The following is an 8,501-nucleotide window of genomic DNA, read 5'->3' as shown; positions in this document are numbered from 1 at the left end:
CTCAGCAAGACCACAAGAATAACGACAATGATGACTACCACGATTTTTAGTGATTAGGGCTTTGTTATACTATTTTATTGTATTTGATTTATTTGACTTTTAATTTATTTGAATATTTGATATTTAATATTACGTAATTGATTTCTATTATTTATAATTTGACCATTAATTGTGTGAAAAATAAATTTAAATAAAAAATTAAAATTTAAAAAAATTTAAAAAAATTACGTCACAATATTTTTTTAAAAATTTGACATTACCGTCGGATTTACCTAGGGCATAATTTGACGGGAATGGTGTGAAAAACAGGATATTGTGGTGCTAACGTTACTATTGGAGAAATTCGCTGGTAACCAAATGGTTATTTAGGTAGGTAATTCGGCACAGAATTTGACGATAATTACCATCGAATGAAAAAATTCGACAGTAACTGATTACCACCGAAGTTTATACCATCGGATTTCTTCCGACGACATAATTAACTTTCTGTTTGATTTTATTCATTATTCTTACGGTAAATCTGATGATACTCAGCGTTTTTCTTGTAGTGTATAATTTAGGGTTTAAAATTTTAGGTTTAGAGTTTAGGATTTTAAGATTTAGGGTTTTAGGATTTAGTTTTTAGGCTTCAGGTTTTACATTGTAGGGTGTAATGGCTATAGCTTAGGATTCAAGATTTACGATTTTAGGATGTGAGGTTTAGGTTTTACGTTTAGGATTTAAGGAGTAATAGTTATGTGTTATGATTTAGGATTAGGACTTAGTATTTAAAATTTAATGTTTAAAAATTATGTGCATGTTAAAATTGAAATAGATTTTATTAGAAATTTTGTAATTGTACTTTTATATATTTATAGTTAATAATTTGAGAAACTAATTATTTGTTTCTGACTGTAAATTTTAATTAAAAATACAAGTGCACTGTGATTATTTTGAAATAAATGAATTGTATTATTTGTAATGAACATAGAAGTATGAATTATAAATGAGGATGTTTTAATAAAATAATATTTGGCTTCATTTAAAGAAAGATAATTATATAATTTAAAAATGAAATGTGTGATGCAAAATTAAAATAAAAATGATTTCGAATTGAAATTAACATATGGAAACAGTTTTTTTTTTTTATTTTCAAAGTTGATAGTGTATTAAATTAATTCTAGAAAATAATTCTCTTTAGGGTATTGATGCATGAGTATCTTAAGCATTTTCAATTAGCATTTCTTATATAAAAGTTATGACTTTTGCTTAACAATTGTATAATTTTAAGGTTATTCTATTAGTATTTTGATTTTTTTGCTTTCATGATTCTTCTACAGAAATATTAGGAAAAGAGAAGCAAAAGAACAAGGAGGAACCAAGAATTAAAGACAAGTGTAAAGAGAATTCGTAGATGCTGTCAACTCTGACCTCCTCACACTCCAACGAGTATAATTTGAGCTATAGAGGTTCAATTGACACGGTTTTAGCGGTGTTAGAAATCCTACTTTCAGAGCTTTTCAACGATATATAATAGTCTATACCTTTTCTCCGGCATCACGGTGCTAAACACCGCAACATTGGCATTTAGTGCCAAATCGCGTTCAGCATAAATTCTTCTTAGGACTCCCAGTGCTAAACGCTACTCCTCCGGCGTTTAGTGCCAAACAGGCAGCAAAAAAGTGTAAAATTGCGTAAAAAGTAGCGTCAAATGCCACCAAAGTGGCGCCGAACGCTTGCAACAGCCCAGAACCGAGAAATCTTCGTAATTAATAAAGATTTGAAGACACCAAACTTAAGTTACAAAAAAAATCATTAGTTAGTCAAAGAGTCATTAAGAAAAAATTTGATTTGATTAGATTTGATTTAGTATGAATTTGAATTCTAGGAGTTTTTAAGGAGTCCTAGTCCATGGTCATCAAGGGGAGGATGACACACTCTATTCTCTCTTCGATTTTTCATTCTTCATTAATTTTAGGGTTTACGTTAGATTAGGATTTTGGATTTTTCTGCACTATGGACAACTAATCCTCCATTATTAAGGTTGGAAGCTCTGTTTACTTTGATAAATTAATAATTATTTATTCTTTTACTCTTGATTAATGCTTTAATTATTAAGGATTGATTTTGTTCTTCATCTTAGTGATTAGTGATTATTGGGAAATAACTATAGTCCACTTGAATTCTATTTGAGTATTGAAAAAGTTATATCATTAGAATTATAGCTTGAAACTAATTTTTCATAATTCCTAATTATCTAGACTTAATGTGGTACGTGACATATAACTGCACTCTGCTTTGAGATTCTTAGGGTTGTGTGGCTTATAAATCAGATTTTGAACTTAACCCTCTAATATAATTGAGTAATCAAGAAATTAACGGTCGATTGGATTAGAGGAGAATAGATTTCCTAGGAATAGGAATTTAATCACTTGGAGTTTGTCATAAACATAATCTTTGTATGATCAAGGTAGTTGACATTAAATGTTAAATCCAAAAATTTAAATATCTCTGACACCTTAACTATCTTTGTCATATTATTTTCTTAATCAATTTTAGTTTGCTTTTATTTAATTTTCTATTTTTATGTTATTTGCTATTGAAATCCTAAATTTTAATTGTCTAACTAGAATAATCAATTGACTATTGCTTGCTTAGTCCGTTAATCCTCGTCGGATTGATACTCACTTACCTGAGTTTATTATTTGGTACGATCCGGTGCACTTGCCGATAAGTTGTGGATTGTAAATTCCACACCAAGTATGTTGTTGAGAATTTAGGGTTTAAGTTTAGAGTTTGTAGTTTAGTTTAATTTTATGAAAATATTTTTATTTTCAAAATTTTATTAAAAACATAAAAGCAATAAAAAATATAATTTTATAATTTTTATATTATTTTACAAAATTTAAAATAAAAACATTTGAAAATTTTAGGTTTTTAAACCTTTAATATGCAAACTATTGATTACATAATACAAATGTTATGCAAACTATCATCGGCATCCTAGTATTAGCCATTGATTACATAGTTCAAAAAGGAATCAACAGACCACTTTCTTTCACAGTTGCATCTGTTTAGGTAAATAGAACGGGCCTAAGCCCAACAAACACAAAACTCACTACACTGGATCCTCTGTAGTTACACAAACGGGAAGTACCCCTCCTAAGTACATCATCATGTGTTACTCTCTAATATTGTCTTATGATGGTTATTATTGTTACTTCAATAAATCGTGTTATAAAATAACTGAATAAATAAATAAGAAAGAGGTAACAAACATAAATTAAAGAAATGTAAAGAGAGAGAAGTATTGCAACGTAAGGGAGAGAGAGAATTGTTTATTCCTTGTTGTTGTGTATCTTCTTTTTGCCTCAGTACATGTATTTATAGGCACACAAGAGGTAACATTTTCAACTCTCATTAAACTCATCTCTCTTGAGAATGCGAGCCGCCCATATTAAATTATGGTCATCCACCTCATTTGGTCTTATCACAACACTCCCCCTTGGATGACCATTTAGGATTATTGTCTCGTTAAAACCTTACTAAAGAAAAATTCAGTGGGAAAAAACCTTAGTGAAGGAAAAAGAGTACAATATCCTTTGTGATGGGGACTGCCTCATTAAAAATATTGTCAAGAAAAACCCAATGGGAAAAAAACCTGACCAAGAAAAAAAGAGTACAGTCTTCCCCTCTTGCCGACATCATTTAATGTCTCGAAATCGGCGCATCCCAATCTTATGTACCAATCTTTCAAAAGAGGATTTTGGGAGTGACTTTGTAAATAAATCTGCTAGATTGTCACTTGAGCGGATCTGTTGGACATCAATTGTCCCTTGATTTTGAAGATCATGAGTGAAGAAGAATTTGGGAGAAATATGCTTTGTTCTATCACCTTTGATATATTCGCCTTTAAGTTGAGCAATACATGCTGTATTATCTTCAAACAGGACAGTTGGAGATATCTTCTGATCAATCAGTTCACATGATGATAGAATATACTGGATCACACTCCTCAGTCAAAAAAACTCGCGACTAGCTTCATGTATCGCTAGTATTTCAACATGATTAGAGGGTGTTGCAGCAATTGTCTGTTTCGTGGACCTCCATGATATAGTTATACCACCATATGTGAACAGGTATCCTGTTTGAGATCTCCCTTTGTGTGGACAGACAAGTATCCAGCATCTGCATAGCCAACTAGTTGTGACTTGGATCCATAGGGATAAAATAACCCCATATCAACCGTTCCATAAAGATATCGAAAGATCTGTTTGATTCCACTCCAATGTCTTCTGGTTGGAGAGGAACTATATCTTGCTAGTAAATTTACCGCGAATGATATGTCAGGTCGCGTATTATTAGCAAGATACATTAGCGCTCCAATGGCACTAAGATATGGTACTTCAGGACCAATGATATCTTCATTATCTTCTTTAGGACAAAATTGATCCTTTTTCACATCCAAAGATCTTACGATCATTAGGGTACTCAAAGGATGTGACTTATCCATATAAAATCTCTTCAAGATCTTTTCTGTGTATGTTGTTTGATGAATAAAGATCCCATTTTTTATATGCTCGATCTGTAGGCCGAGACAAAATTTAGTTCTTCCAAGATCTTTCATTTCAAACTCTTCTTTTAGAGTTTTTATAATTGTTGGAATCTCTTCAGGAGTCCCAATGATATTTAAATCATCAATGTAAACAGCAATTATAATGAACCCAGATGTAGTTTTCTTTATGAAAATACATGGGCAGATATCATCATTCTTGAATCCGTTTTTGGCCAGATACTCAGTAAGACGATTATACCACATTCGTCCAGATTGCTTTAGACCATATAAAGATCTTTGCAATTTGACTGAGTATAACCTTTGCGAATATTCATTGGATGGTTTAGATATCTTTAGTCCTTCAGGGACTTTCATATAGATATCCCGATCTAATGAGCCGTACAAATAGGCTGTTACCACATTCATTAAATGCATATGCAGTGTATGATATGCAGATAAACTGACCAAATAACGCAATGTTATCGCATCCACTACAGGGGAATACGTTTCTTCATAATCTATACCGGGCCTTTGTGAAAAACCTTGTGCCACAAGTCGGGCTTTGTAGCGCACAACTTCATTTTTCTCATTTCGTTTTCTCACAAATATCCACTTATATCCAACAAGTTTTACATCTTCAGGTGTACGGACTACAGGTCCAAAGACTTCACGTTTTGTAAGTGAGTCTAATTCAACCTTCATGGCTTTTTTCCATTTTGGCCAATCATTCCTTTGTCGACATTCTTCGACTGATCTTGGCTCAAGATCCTTACTTTCATGCATGATATTTAATGCCACATTATATGCAAATATTTCATTGACAATTGTCTTATTTCGGTCCCATTTTTATCCTGTAAAGACATAATTTATCGAGATCTCGTCATTTTCACTATTTTTAGGTACTTGAACGTCTTCTGGCGTTATATCATGATTTTGGACAACTGCATGTGTCTCTACTATGTCTTTTTCAACAGGAATATTATTTACCTCTTTTCTCTTTCGAGGATTTTTGTCTTTGGAACCGACAGGCCTGCCACGCTTCTGGCGTGAATTTGCTTCAGTGGCTACTTGTCCTACTGGGACATTAATTCGAATTGGGGCATTTTCCGCTGGTATATAAGATTTGGTTATCCTCTTTGTATCGGAAAATGCATCAGGCAATTCATTTGCTATTCTTTGCAAATGTATAATCTTTTGAACTTCTAGTTCACATTGCCCTGATCGAGGATCTAAATGCATCAACGATGACGCATTCCAATTAAGTTCCTTTTCAGGAAGCTTATTCTCTCCCCCTAATGTTGGAAATTTTGATTCATCAAAATGACAATCCGCAAACTGGGCTTTAAATACATCACTAGTTTGTATCTCAAGATACCTCACTATAGAGGGAGAATCATATCCAACATATATTTCCAATTTTCTTTGGGATCCCATTTTGGTGCGATTAGGTGGTGCAATGGGAACATATATCGCACACCTAAGTATTCTTAAATGGGAAATATTTGGCTGCTGGCCAAAAGTTAATTGCATAGGAGAGAACTTATGATAACTCGTTGGCCTCAAACGAATAAGTGCTGCGGCATATAAAATAGCATGCCCCCAAACCGAAGTTGGGAGATTTGTTCTCATAAGTAAGGGTCTAGCAATCAATTGGAGGCGCTTAATAAGTGATTCTGCTAACCCATTTTGTGTGTGAACATAAACTACTGGATGTTCAACACTTATTCCATTAGCCATACAATAAGTATCAAAAGCTTGAGAAGTAAATTCACCAGCATTATCAAGATGAATTGCTTTGATTGGATTTTTTGGAAATTATACTTTTAATCGAATGATTTGAGCCAGTAATCTGACAAACGCCAGGTTGCGAGAAGATAATAAGCACACATGTGACCATTTTGAAGATGCGTCTATCAGGACCATAAAATATCTAAAAGATCCACATGGTGGATGAATAGGTCCATATATATCACCTTGAATCCTTTCTAGGAATTCAGGGAACTCAAATCCAATCTTTACTGGTGATGGCCTTAAAATTAACTTCCCATGAGAACATGCAGCACAACAAAATTCACTAGTTTTAAGAATCTTCTGGTTCTTTAGTGAATGTCCATGGGAGTTTTCAATAATTCTCCTCATCATGGTTGTTCCCGGATGACTCAATCGGTCATTCCAAGTTATGAACTCATTTGAGCTAGTAAACTTCTGGTTTACAATGGCATGTGATTCAATTGCACTAATCTTGGTATAATACAACCCAGATGAAAGTGAGGGTAATTTTTCTAATATAACTTTCTTATTTGAATCATGAGTTGTGATACATAAATACTCATGATTTTCCTCATTCATCGTCTCAACATGATATCCATTTCGGCGAATATCTTTGAAACTCAACAAGTTCCTCAGAGACTTGGTAGATAATAGTGCATTATTTATTATAAATTTTGTTCCTTCGGGAAACAAAATTATAGCTCTTTCGGAGCCTTCTATCACATTGCTCGAGCCAATAATAGTATTAATATACTCATCTTTTGGCACAAGATGGGTAAAATATATAGTACTTTTAAGAATAGTGTGCGAACTTGCACTATCCGCAAGACAAATATCTTCAGGATATGTCCTTGCCATTTTTCTTCAAAATAAATAATAATAATAAAATGAGTAGAAGTACATACACAGTAAAATTATTCACATGAATACTTAACAAACACATACATATATCAAATTATTCCATCATTGATCAAATAGCCAATATTTCCTTCAGAATTCTTAAAGAAATTAGATTCATCATAATGAGTGGTGGAATTTTCATCATTTGAAACAAAATTTGTTTCCTTTCCTTTGTCATCCTTTTTTTTAAGGATGCTTGATAAAGATCAACTAGGTGCCTTGGGGTACGACAGGTACGTGACTAATGGCAATTTCCACCACAACAGAAGTATTTAACCTCAATTAATCTATTTTGCCCATTGTTCCTTTCTTTATCCCACTTCTAGTGAGATCCTTTCTTGTGAACATAATTCATTTTCCTTCCATAATTTTTCTTGCTACCAAAGCCTTGTCATTTACCTCTTCTGGGGTTAATTGCCGCATTTACTTCAGGAAATGGGGCGGCGCCAACTGGGCGCGTGATGAGCGGATAATTTATACGCTTTTTGGCATTGTTTTTAGGTAGTTTTTAGTAAGTTCAAGCTACTTTTAGGGATGTTTTAATTAGTTTTTATGTTAAATTCACATTTCTGGACTTTACTATGAGTTTGTGTGTTTTTCTGCGATTTCAGGTAATTTCTGGCTGAAATTGAGGGACTTGAGCAAAACTCTGAAAAAGACTGACAAAAGGACTGTTGATGCTGTTGGAATCTGACCTCCCTGCACTCGAAATGGATTTTCTGGAGCTATAGAACTACAATTGGCTCGCTCTCAATGGCGTTGGAAAGTAGACATCCATAGCTTTCCAGAAATATATAATAGTTCATACTTTATTTGGGAATTGACAACGTAACTTGGCGTTGAACGCCAAGTACATGCTGCTGTCTGGAGTTAAACGCCAGAAACACGTCATGATCCGGAGTTGAACGCCCAAAACATGTTATAACTTGGCGTTCAACTCCAAGAAAAGTCTCAGCTCGTGGATAGATCAAGCTCAGCCCAAACATACACCAAGTGGGCCCCGGAAGTGGATTTATGCATCAATTACTTACTCATGTAAACCCTAGTAGCTAGTTTAGTATAAATAAGACTTTTTACTAGTGTATTAGTCGTCTTTTGACCACGTTTCATCTTTGGTCTCAGTTTTGTTTTATTCTTCATCTTAGGAGGCCATTGAGCACGTTTTAGGGGGCTGGCCATTCGGCCATGCCTGAACCTTTCACTTATGTATTTTCAACAGTGGAGTTTCTGCACACCATAGATTAAGGGTGTGGAGCTCTGCTGTACCTCAAGTTTCAATATAATTACTATTACTTTC

The sequence above is a fragment of the Arachis hypogaea genome, chromosome 3, assembly GCF_003086295.3.
Source record: "Arachis hypogaea cultivar Tifrunner chromosome 3, arahy.Tifrunner.gnm2.J5K5, whole genome shotgun sequence".
NCBI classification, from domain to species: Eukaryota; Viridiplantae; Streptophyta; class Magnoliopsida; order Fabales; family Fabaceae; genus Arachis; species Arachis hypogaea.
Note: the sequence above shows the minus strand (reverse complement) of the source record.